This window comes from Montipora capricornis, chromosome 1 (assembly GCF_036669925.1).
Source record: "Montipora capricornis isolate CH-2021 chromosome 1, ASM3666992v2, whole genome shotgun sequence".
NCBI classification, from domain to species: domain Eukaryota; kingdom Metazoa; phylum Cnidaria; class Anthozoa; order Scleractinia; family Acroporidae; genus Montipora; species Montipora capricornis.
In genome coordinates this window covers 35,802,477-35,812,476 of record NC_090883.1, presented here as the reverse complement: position 1 = coordinate 35,812,476, position 10,000 = coordinate 35,802,477, and the positions used below count along the sequence as shown (strand labels likewise).

The following is a 10,000-nucleotide window of genomic DNA, read 5'->3' as shown; positions in this document are numbered from 1 at the left end:
GTTACCGTCGTCTTTGCTTAAACTCCCCAATAAGACGACGGTAACGGTAACGATGTTTACGTTGCCGTTACCGTCGTCTTTGCTTAAACTCCCCAATAAGACGACGGTAACGGTAACGATGTTTACGTTGCCGTTATCGTCGTCTTTGCTTAAACTCCCCAATAAGACGACGGTAACGGTAACGATGTTTACGTTGCCGTTATCGTCGTCTTTGCTTAAACTCCCCAATAAGACGACGGTAACGGTAACGATGTTTACGTTGCCGTTACCGTCGTCTTTGCTTAAACTCCCCAATAAGACGACGGTAACGGTAACGATGTTTACGTTTGCCGTTACCGTCGTCTTTGCTTAAACTCCCCAATAAGACGACGGTAACGGTAACGATGTTTACGTTGCCGTTACCGTCGTCTTTGCTTAAACTCCCCAATAAGACGACGGTAACGGTAACGATGTTTACGTTGCCGTTATCGTCGTCTTTGCTTAAACTCCCCAATAAGACGACGGTAACGGTAACGATGTTTACGTTGCCGTTACCGTCGTCTTTGCTTAAACTCCCCAATAAGACGACGGTAACGGTAACGATGTTTACGTTGCCGTTATCGTCGTCTTTGCTTAAACTCCCCAATAAGACGACGGTAACGGTAACGATGTTTACGTTGCCGTTACCGTCGTCTTTGCTTAAACTCCCCAATAAGACGACGGTAACGGTAACGATGTTTACGTTGCCGTTATCGTCGTCTTTGCTTAAACTCCCCAATAAGACGACGGTAACGGTAACGATGTTTACGTTTGCCATTATCGTCGTCTTTGCTTAAACTCCCCAATAAGACGACGGTAACGGTAACGATGTTTACGTTGCCGTTACCGTCGTCTTTGCTTAAACTCCCCAATAAGACGACGGTAACGGTAACGATGTTTACGTTGCCGTTACCGTCGTCTTTGCTTAAACTCCCCAATAAGACGACGGTAACGGTAACGATGTTTACGTTGCCGTTACCGTCGTCTTTGCTTAAACTCCCCAATAAGACGACGGTAACGGTAACGATGTTTACGTTGCCGTTATCGTCGTCTTTGCTTAAACTCCCCAATAAGACGACGGTAACGGTAACGATGTTTACGTTGCCGTTACCGTCGTCTTTGCTTAAACTCCCCAATAAGACGACGGTAACGGTAACGATGTTTACGTTGCCGTTATCGTCGTCTTTGCTTAAACTCCCCAATAAGACGACGGTAACGGTAACGATGTTTACGTTTGCCGTTATCGTCGTCTTTGCTTAAACTCCCCAATAAGACGACGGTAACGGTAACGATGTTTACGTTGCCGTTACCGTCGTCTTTGCTTAAACTCCCCAATAAGACGACGGTAACGGTAACGATGTTTACGTTGCCGTTATCGTCGTCTTTGCTTAAACTCCCCAATAAGACGACGGTAACGGTAACGATGTTTACGTTGCCGTTATCGTCGTCTTTGCTTAAACTCCCCAATAAGACGACGGTAACGGTAACGATGTTTACGTTGCCGTTATCGTCGTCTTTGCTTAAACTCCCCAATAAGACGACGGTAACGGTAACGGCAACGTAAACATCACACCAAAATATAACTTAGCGCTATCGCAAGTATTTCGCAATTATTCCGTCTTGTTCTCGTTATACAATACGGGCGAACTATCCCTTAACTGGATTGGTACAAATGGTTGAGGAAAAATAGAAAATGAATGATTCATGATTATATGCTCATATATAATATGTCGTCAAAACCTAAATTTGGTAATTTCAGAGGTTAACTATCAATAGAGTTATTTCAGTAGAGTTATGACTTAGAGTTAGAGTTAACGACTGCCAAAATCCTGAATTCAAGATTTTGGAAGTCCAAAATCTTGAATTCAGGATTTTGGCAGTCCAAATTCTTGAATTCAGGATTTTGGAAACTTAACTCTAACTCTACGACATAACTCTGTGAAAATAACTCTAATAATAGCTGTCCCCGTAATTTCACGTTGTTGTTTTGTGGAGTGCGGCAAAAATGCACAAATGCACGGAAATTCGTGCTGCACGTGCAGCACGATTATTTTTCCTTTTTTAACCAATGATATTCTTCCATGCTTTGTGGCGTTGTGTTGCCGTAGCCGTTGTTTTTGGTTAAAGCCTAGTTTTCATATGTCGGGAAAATCCCAGACGATCGGGGATTTCGCAGTTTTCCGACAGTCCCAGATTTTGCCGACATATCGGAAAACCGTCAGAGGCTTGTTCTAGATTCTCCCGATAGTGACTTTGGCGGAAAATGGAAAATGCGCCAAAAATTGAAACACGCAATTTAGAGGATTGGTAACAAGCTAAAAACCATCGCCGACGTCCCTGCGGCGTCCCTGAAAGTACAAATTTGAGTTTTCATATGTCGGGAATGATCGCCGACGAACGCAAATATCTGGGACACGTCGGGAAAATAGAAACGCTTTCTATCTTCCCGATTAGTCCCTGACCATCCCAGATTATCGGGGATGTGTACGATTTATGGTTTTCATTAGTCGGCAAAATCTGGGATGGTCGGGAAACTGCGAAATCCCCAATCGTCTGGGATTTTCCCGACATATGAAAACTAGGCTTTTAAACTCCCTAATTTCAAGATCTACGACGGCGAAGTTGACGAAAATGTCACCTCATAATATTACTTTAAACTACTGTAATTCTTTGGTGATTATTCCATTTCGTTCACGTGTTACAATGTGGGCGAAGTATCCTAAAAATACGTTGGTACGAGCGGTTTCAAAGTTAAAATAAAGAATGAAGGATTCTCTGTTGCATACATGCATATACATACATAACTTTATTTCGATTCGGATTTTTTTTAGAGTAGCAAAGAAATATGCTAGTATCTCCGAATGTAATCTAAAATAACAATGCAAACTACACAATAACAACGATATTAAATTACAATAGCTTAGATTATAATATTACGATAAAACTAAACAAAAGTATGTACAATAAAATAAGACATAATAAAAACTAAAATATATATGACTTGATATTCTTCTTAAAATTAGTTACGCTAGGCGCGGTTCTAAGTTTATCAGTTAAGATATTCCAGCATTTAGTAGCAGTGAATTTAAACGAGTTTTTGCCATAGTTTGTAGTGCTCACACGAGGTTGGTACAACTTATTTATACCTCTAAGCCCTTGGGTATTGCGTCTCAGAATAAGTGAGAATAAGTAAGGATGAGTAAGGATAAATAAGCATGCTTACGTTGTCATCAAAACCTCAAATTTGGTGATTTCGCGTCGTTGTTAAGGCCGGTTTACACTGATGGCCGATGAACCTCCGCTTCATGGAAATGAAATCGGTCCGATTCAGTGCAACAGATGTTTTGAAGTCGGACCGACACTCCGAGAGAAACCGCCATGTCAATCAAAGGGTATGCGAGTGAGTAATGCGCATAAATACTTTTAAAATTTTAAAAAGCTTCCAAAATGACGGATGCTAAAAGGACAACAGGAAGGTCTTTTGAGGAAAAATGACACGTTTTTACACAATTTACACGGTATGATTTATCGGCCCGACAAAACCGGGAGACAAATCGTACCGTGTAAACCGACCTTTGTGCAGCTTATGCGCAGAATTTTGTGCTAAAATGCGTGCCACACTTGCAGCACGATCATTTTTCCTCTTGCAATTCTAGCTTTCTTATTGGTTCACTGGATATCGGTTACCAGCCATTATACCTGCGTTTGACCTTTTATGGAAATGAATGTGGCAATTGTAGTACGTGAACGAGACTGAATAATCGCTAAAGACTTATGATAGAGCCAAGTTATATTTTGAGGTAAGGTTTTCGTCTACCGTCGCCGGCGTAGATTTTAAACTCCCTATTCTTGTTTTGTGGCGTTATCGTTGGCGTAGCGGTCGTGGTTTAGTATAAAACTCCCGATTAACTGCAAGCTAACCCTAACCATTTCACGGTCGACGAAAACGTCACCTCAAAATATAACTTGGCTCTATCATAAGTGAAATGGTTAGGGCCTTAGGGGTGCAGGGATGGCGCAGTGGTGAGACCACTCGCCTCCCACCAATGCGGCCCGGGTTTGATTCCCAGACTCGGCGTCATATGTGGGTTGAGTTTGTTGGTTCTCTACTCTGCACCAACAGGTTTTCTCCGGGTACTCCGGTTTTCCCTCTCCTCAAAAACCAACATTTGACCTGATTTACTTTCATTGTTAATTTCAGTTTATGGTGTCCCCAATTAGCGCTCCAGCGCTAGAACGACTAGACACTTAAATAAAATTCCTTTCCTTTCCTTCCAATTTCTAGCCTGTGTACAGCCGCCCGCTCTCTCAGAAAAAAAGTCGGCGAAGAGCGTCTATGATTTCCGTTGATACCGTAAATGATCTAATGAACGCCCGGGGGGAGTATTGAATGTTTGTGGTGTAACGGTGGGTGCCAAATAGATAAGAGGCGTTTATTATAGAGGAGCGTATATTTCAAGTTAACTGAAACAACTAGAAAATCCAAATAAAAGTTGATAGTTCTGTATCAACGCGGCGACAACAGTATGTTTATAGTTCTGTATCAATGCGCTTGTCGTCGTCTGGGTCAACAATGTTTATCACAATTGGCTTTGTTGACATCCGAATAAGCGATGACCTGAAAGGGTTTGGGAGGCTGGGCTCATCCAATAAAGTGAGCTGTGCTTTTAACTGGTCCGATCCCTCTTCACATGGTTGGCCGCTCTTGAAGCAGTGAATCATTGAATCTTCGGCCTTGACGTTCCTGGATATCCAGCCCGAACACACCAGAAAGAAAATTAAAAAATAAATTGATTTTATCAAACGAGTAGATGAAGGTCGAATAACCTCCTTCCATACATGTCTAATACACTCGACCTGAGTCGCGTTGTCTTCACTCGCAGGCGGATTGAGTCCGATCGCGACCGGAACCGGAAATGGGTGCATGGCGCTTGATCAGTGGTACCAGAAGTAAGGGGTTAACAGGAGCAAGAGGGGTTGAAAAAGTTGGCAAACAGACTCGATCGGATCCGATGGAGACAGCTCTTCCTGGCAAGAGTCAATCGGACTCTCGGAAGTCAGTTCGCGCGTGACAGAAAATATTAGGGAGCTTAAGCACGCGCGTTTTTGAGACGCGGACGGCAACCGAAAGTGAGTTGTTTTCCCTTTTGATTATTTTTCACACAACCACATTTACATTGCCAAGTATCTTTCTTCATCAGAAATGATTAGTATAAAAATCTGGGAAATACCACTGTCCTGGCACGCGAAATATTCTCTTCCGGTTACCGTCCGCGTCTCAAAAACGCGCGTGCTTGAACTCCCTAATATCTCTCAGCCACGAGGCGAAACAAGCGCACGCTAAACGTGAAATATATGTCGTTCTTAAAGCCATGAGGCAATACAAGCGCGCTACACATGTAACTTTAGTCGTTCTTTAAGACATGAGGCGAAAGTCAACATCACGAAACATTGCACTCGACACATATACCTCGTTCTTGAAAGCATGAAGCTGAACAAGATTTTCACAAATCCAGGTCTGCATTCAATTTCCGATTGTGACAGAAATTCTTGTCATCCAGTCTCCCACACTAATGAATTATTAGCTTTTCAGTCAAATCCACTCAGAGTTCAGTGAAGAAGACAAAGATAAACTGCGTGAACGAGAGCCTTTCCCTGGATGAAAACTTTCATTTGCTTTTCTAATTGAAATTGTGATTAATTCGGAATACCGGTAACTGATATCTTATTTATTTATGAAAATAAGTAAGTGAAAACAACATTGAAGGATGTTTTTCAACAAACCCAAAAAATTATCACTACCCCAGCAAGAACTTCTTCGCTGAATGTCCGGCTCGGTGTGCGCTGGCAATGCCACTGAACCAGTGTACCGAAGCCATCGTCAACCTTTGGAAGTAAAATTAGGATATTTGATAAATTGAACGTTTTCTTTTCACTCGGTCACACAATTACTAGGCCAAAAATCTACTCGGTTGAATCGCCTGAGTAATAAAGTACATTTATCATTGTATTGATCGCATGGCGGCGATTGTATGGAAACTGTGATCGCCGCAGAGTAATTTTCATATAATGTTATTACAGACTCGCGGCAGTCCGATGGATTCTTGCCACGGCAAACCGTCTCCATTGCATCCGATGGAGTCCGTTTGCCGACATTTCCCATCGCCTCCTCAACTATACTTTCCTGTATCTTCTTTACTAACTCTCTTGCGAACTGACATGCGGCAGTCCGATGAACTCTTGCCACCGTAACTCGTCTCCATCGGATCATTTTCCACCCCCTCCTCAACTATACTTTGCTGTATGTGTACTATGAAACAGACGGGGATTCTCGTCGTCTCGCTTGGGGGTGCAAAATTTTGGATTTTGGTCTCGCTTAGGGTGTTCCGGGCAAAGCGACAATATTTTAGCCGCTAAGGTCTCGTTTAGGGTTCCGCGAAGAAACACAGAATTACGCAAAAAGAAACAGAAGTCAAATGTTCTTTTAACTTGTTTTTAGGGGTGAAAATTTGGTTAAGCCACACCCAGATTGGTCTCCTTTAGGGGTCACAAAACGCTTGAGCCACGCCCAGATGGTCTCCTTTAGGGGTTAAATTCAAACTTTCCAACGAGCATCCCCGTCTGTTCTATATGGGAGTCCCCCCCCCCCCCCCGGGCCCTCAGGTCTAACGCATTGATCGTGACTCTCACGCATTTCGATGCATCTCACGTTCTTACGCCGATACGATTTTCTGGTAGGTAACTCTACCTTTTAAGCTTTCAGGATTGCTCACGAATTCTGAATTCGTTCCCTCAATGACACAGAATTTCGGCCAATGCTCTATCTGTTCGGGTGCGACCATTTTTTTTTGTTTCTGCAGAAGTTTCACCCGTTAATATACGACGTCTAGGGCGATATGTTAGCTCATGCTGACCATAACAACATGGGCTCTCTTAGCAAGCAGCATGAAAAAACCAAAATGGCGAATTCCAGCGACTTGAGACGTTCAAATTCCAAACATTTTCCGGGGGAGCATGCCCCCGGATCCCTCTAAAAGTTTTTGGCCCTCCGGCAAAAGAAACACACGACACTTGTGCCTATGGTGCCATTTCCGGCATCTCATTCTTTAAGACTTGGGAGCTGTCAGACCGCAGACTGCAGACTAACCCTAAATCACAGTTATTGAAAGCTAACCGTTTTAAAATGGGTGCTTAGACTTTTTATCAGCGCTATTTGAAATGGGTGCTTAGACTTAAATACCGGCAGCACTTTACCATGGCTGGCGGGTAACGGGTAACGGGTAACGGGTGGCGGGTGGCGGTGAAAGAAATAACATAATCTCATCAAACTGCTATTCGCAACGCGATGTTTCTCATTTCCTGAAACGTTCAGAGAACGTCCCAACATTAGCGTAGATACCCGAAATGTTCCATTGAAAGGTATTTTTAGCTGGTTTCCAGTCACTAAAATTTAGTTTTAGTCGTACTAAAATATGGCTCAAACGTAACATTTAGCGCCGTTGAATGGAGCGTTTTTGCGTAGAAATTGCAATTCATTTTTTACGTCAATGGTTACTAAACAATTGGTCTGGCATTGTAAGTTATCCATGGGAAATTTTCCGGTATGTTTGCCTGTGACCGACATATACACGACCCGCAGGCGTGTGACCCACGTGAAGTTAACTTGGAAAATAATCCATCCTTTTCCAACGGCCGTACTAGATCCTCTAATAGGGAGCTTACGAAACGACGACGCCGACAGCAACGACGACGCTACAAAACAATAACTTTAGTGAGCAAAAACAGTGGCTCTGCACGCTCTGCACGTGCGTTTTACATTTTGGTACATTTCTTTGCCGTCATCTTCTAAACAGGGAGTTTAAGAAACGACAACGGCTTCGGCATCGACAACCCCAAAAAGCAGTAATATTGGTTGAAAGAACAAAAATGATCGTGCTGCACGTGCGGCACGCATTTTTGAACATATTTTGAAGTGACGTTTTCGTCCCCGTAGCCGTCGTGGTTTCTTAAACTCCATAATGACTACGTGAAGTGACCAAATTCAACTTTTAAGTTTTGTGGAGGACGTTAGCACATGACGATAAATTTTCAGTTCTCTCTCTACGCTTCCAACCCACTCATACCAGTTTAATTCCTGGACAGTTACTACGCATTTTTAACGCGAAATGACAAGAAAGAGTTTCGCAGTGATATGAATAACGCGAACTTGTATTTTTAAATGAAGCCCTTGTAGCCGTCGTCGTACTCATTCGTTCAAGCTCCCTAATAAATGTAAGATATGGACGAACAAATAGTATTCTTTTTTGAATAGATATATTGACAGCTAGAAATGCTTGGCCGAATAATTTCTTAGACGCTGATAATGTTAATAAGTTCAAGAAACGTTTGTAAAAATGTTTAATTGCACGTTAGGGTCATTTTATCAAACGTAAAATTATCTATTCTATTTGATTACGATGTTTGGCTTGTTGTAAAATACGCAACGCAATGTACGGCGCTGTCAATCTGTAAAATACGCAATATGTGCAAGACGGTTCATTTTAACAGCGGTTAACTTGCAAAATGTCAAAAAGCGCATGCTCACCGTTCCCACGAGGTTTCTCCTTAAGGTTTCTTTCGTTCGCTTTTGTGTTCCTCATGTTTACCCTTTGCGAGATTTTAGGTTCGTTTATTCACAAGTTTGTTTTGCATCTGGATGGTGTTTGTATTTTCAATTACAACCTATCCCTTGGGGAGCCTTTCTAGGCTCGTAACAGAGACTTTACCTTTAACAAGGGGTTATCGCGCATAGCTTTTAACCAATAAAATCCCCGTGCACTAATCCTATTTTGCATTTTGCTGCACCCAAAAAGGTCAACCGAGATTAGAACTCGGATACCTTTGAGGTATTCCGAGTACTTAGATTCAGATGGGAAAATGAACAACATTTCGATAAGGGCACTTTAAGATTTGCAATGACAAGAAATTTTTCCCGCCAAAACCTTTCTTCAATGCTTCCATCGCCACAACTCTTTGGTGTGTTAGAGCCAATATTAGGGATCGTACGCATGGACGAAGACGACGCCAACGAGAACTTTGCCTAAAAGTTTTATTTCCCGTTTATTGTAGCATTTTCGTGATATCTTCTATGAGTCGTTCGGAATGGAAAGTGTGATTCAACATTGGCATGAGGGGTATGGTTGTTTGGGATGTAAATTTAAAATGTTTCGTCAGGTTCTCACGTCCTCTACACAACCCGCTTAAATTTGGTCAATTCACGTCGTTGTCAGGACGAAGACGGCAAAAAAAAATGTGTAAAAAAGCAAAACGCGAGTGCAAGGCGTGCAGGGCCTTTTTTTCAGTTCATTAATCGTATTATTTTGTGGCGTTCTCGTAGCCGCCGTGAACGTCCTTCCGTAAACTACCTACTATTGCCACTGTAACGAAAGGCGAAATCCCCTCATCCAGCTTGTTACGAAGGAATCACCGTTATTTGCTTTTTGCTGCCTTGAAAGCGTTTCCGAGACGCATCGCTCTCCAGGCGTACTAGCACAGGCTCCTTTCGCGGCTTTGTCGCTTAAAATCCCACCTGCCTCTACGGAATGCTAGAATGGCGGTCGAGCAGTTTTATAGGCCATCGCGGAATTGCGCAGGGAACTGGGGCGAGTTTCAAATTTGAACTAAACGATAAATTCACACCATCATATTGAGACTGGCCGTCCGTACAAGTTTGATGCCTTTAGGTCGAACAGAGACCAAGGGCACTTTTCCTTTTGTCAGAACTGTCCGGCCAGACCAGTCAGTTTGCAAAGAAAATGCAACAATTTGAAGGAACACTTGCATGATAATCCCTCGCATTCTTCCGGAGAAGTATATATTATCCTCGATGTGTGTTAATTTGATGGCGCTGTAGAGGTTGTCCTTCCAAATACCTGGTCTGGCCGGTCAGTTCTGTCAAATGGAAAGCGCCCCAAGTTACGGACTTTAAACATAGTTAGAAATC

The 10,000-nt window shown here is 42.7% G+C and overlaps 1 long non-coding RNA gene across 2 annotated transcripts in view; it reads right to left on the bottom strand.

Annotated features, from left to right (window-relative positions):
- Positions 1–1,435: 1,435 nt before the first annotated feature.
- LOC138040517 (uncharacterized) overlaps positions 1,436–10,000 on the bottom strand; it is a 13,925-nt gene continuing 5,360 nt past the window's right edge. For both annotated transcript variants that reach the window (XR_011130692.1, XR_011130691.1), the window contains one exon: positions 1,436–4,762. This is a non-coding gene — a long non-coding RNA (uncharacterized lncRNA). The remainder of the gene's footprint in view (positions 4,763–10,000) is intronic.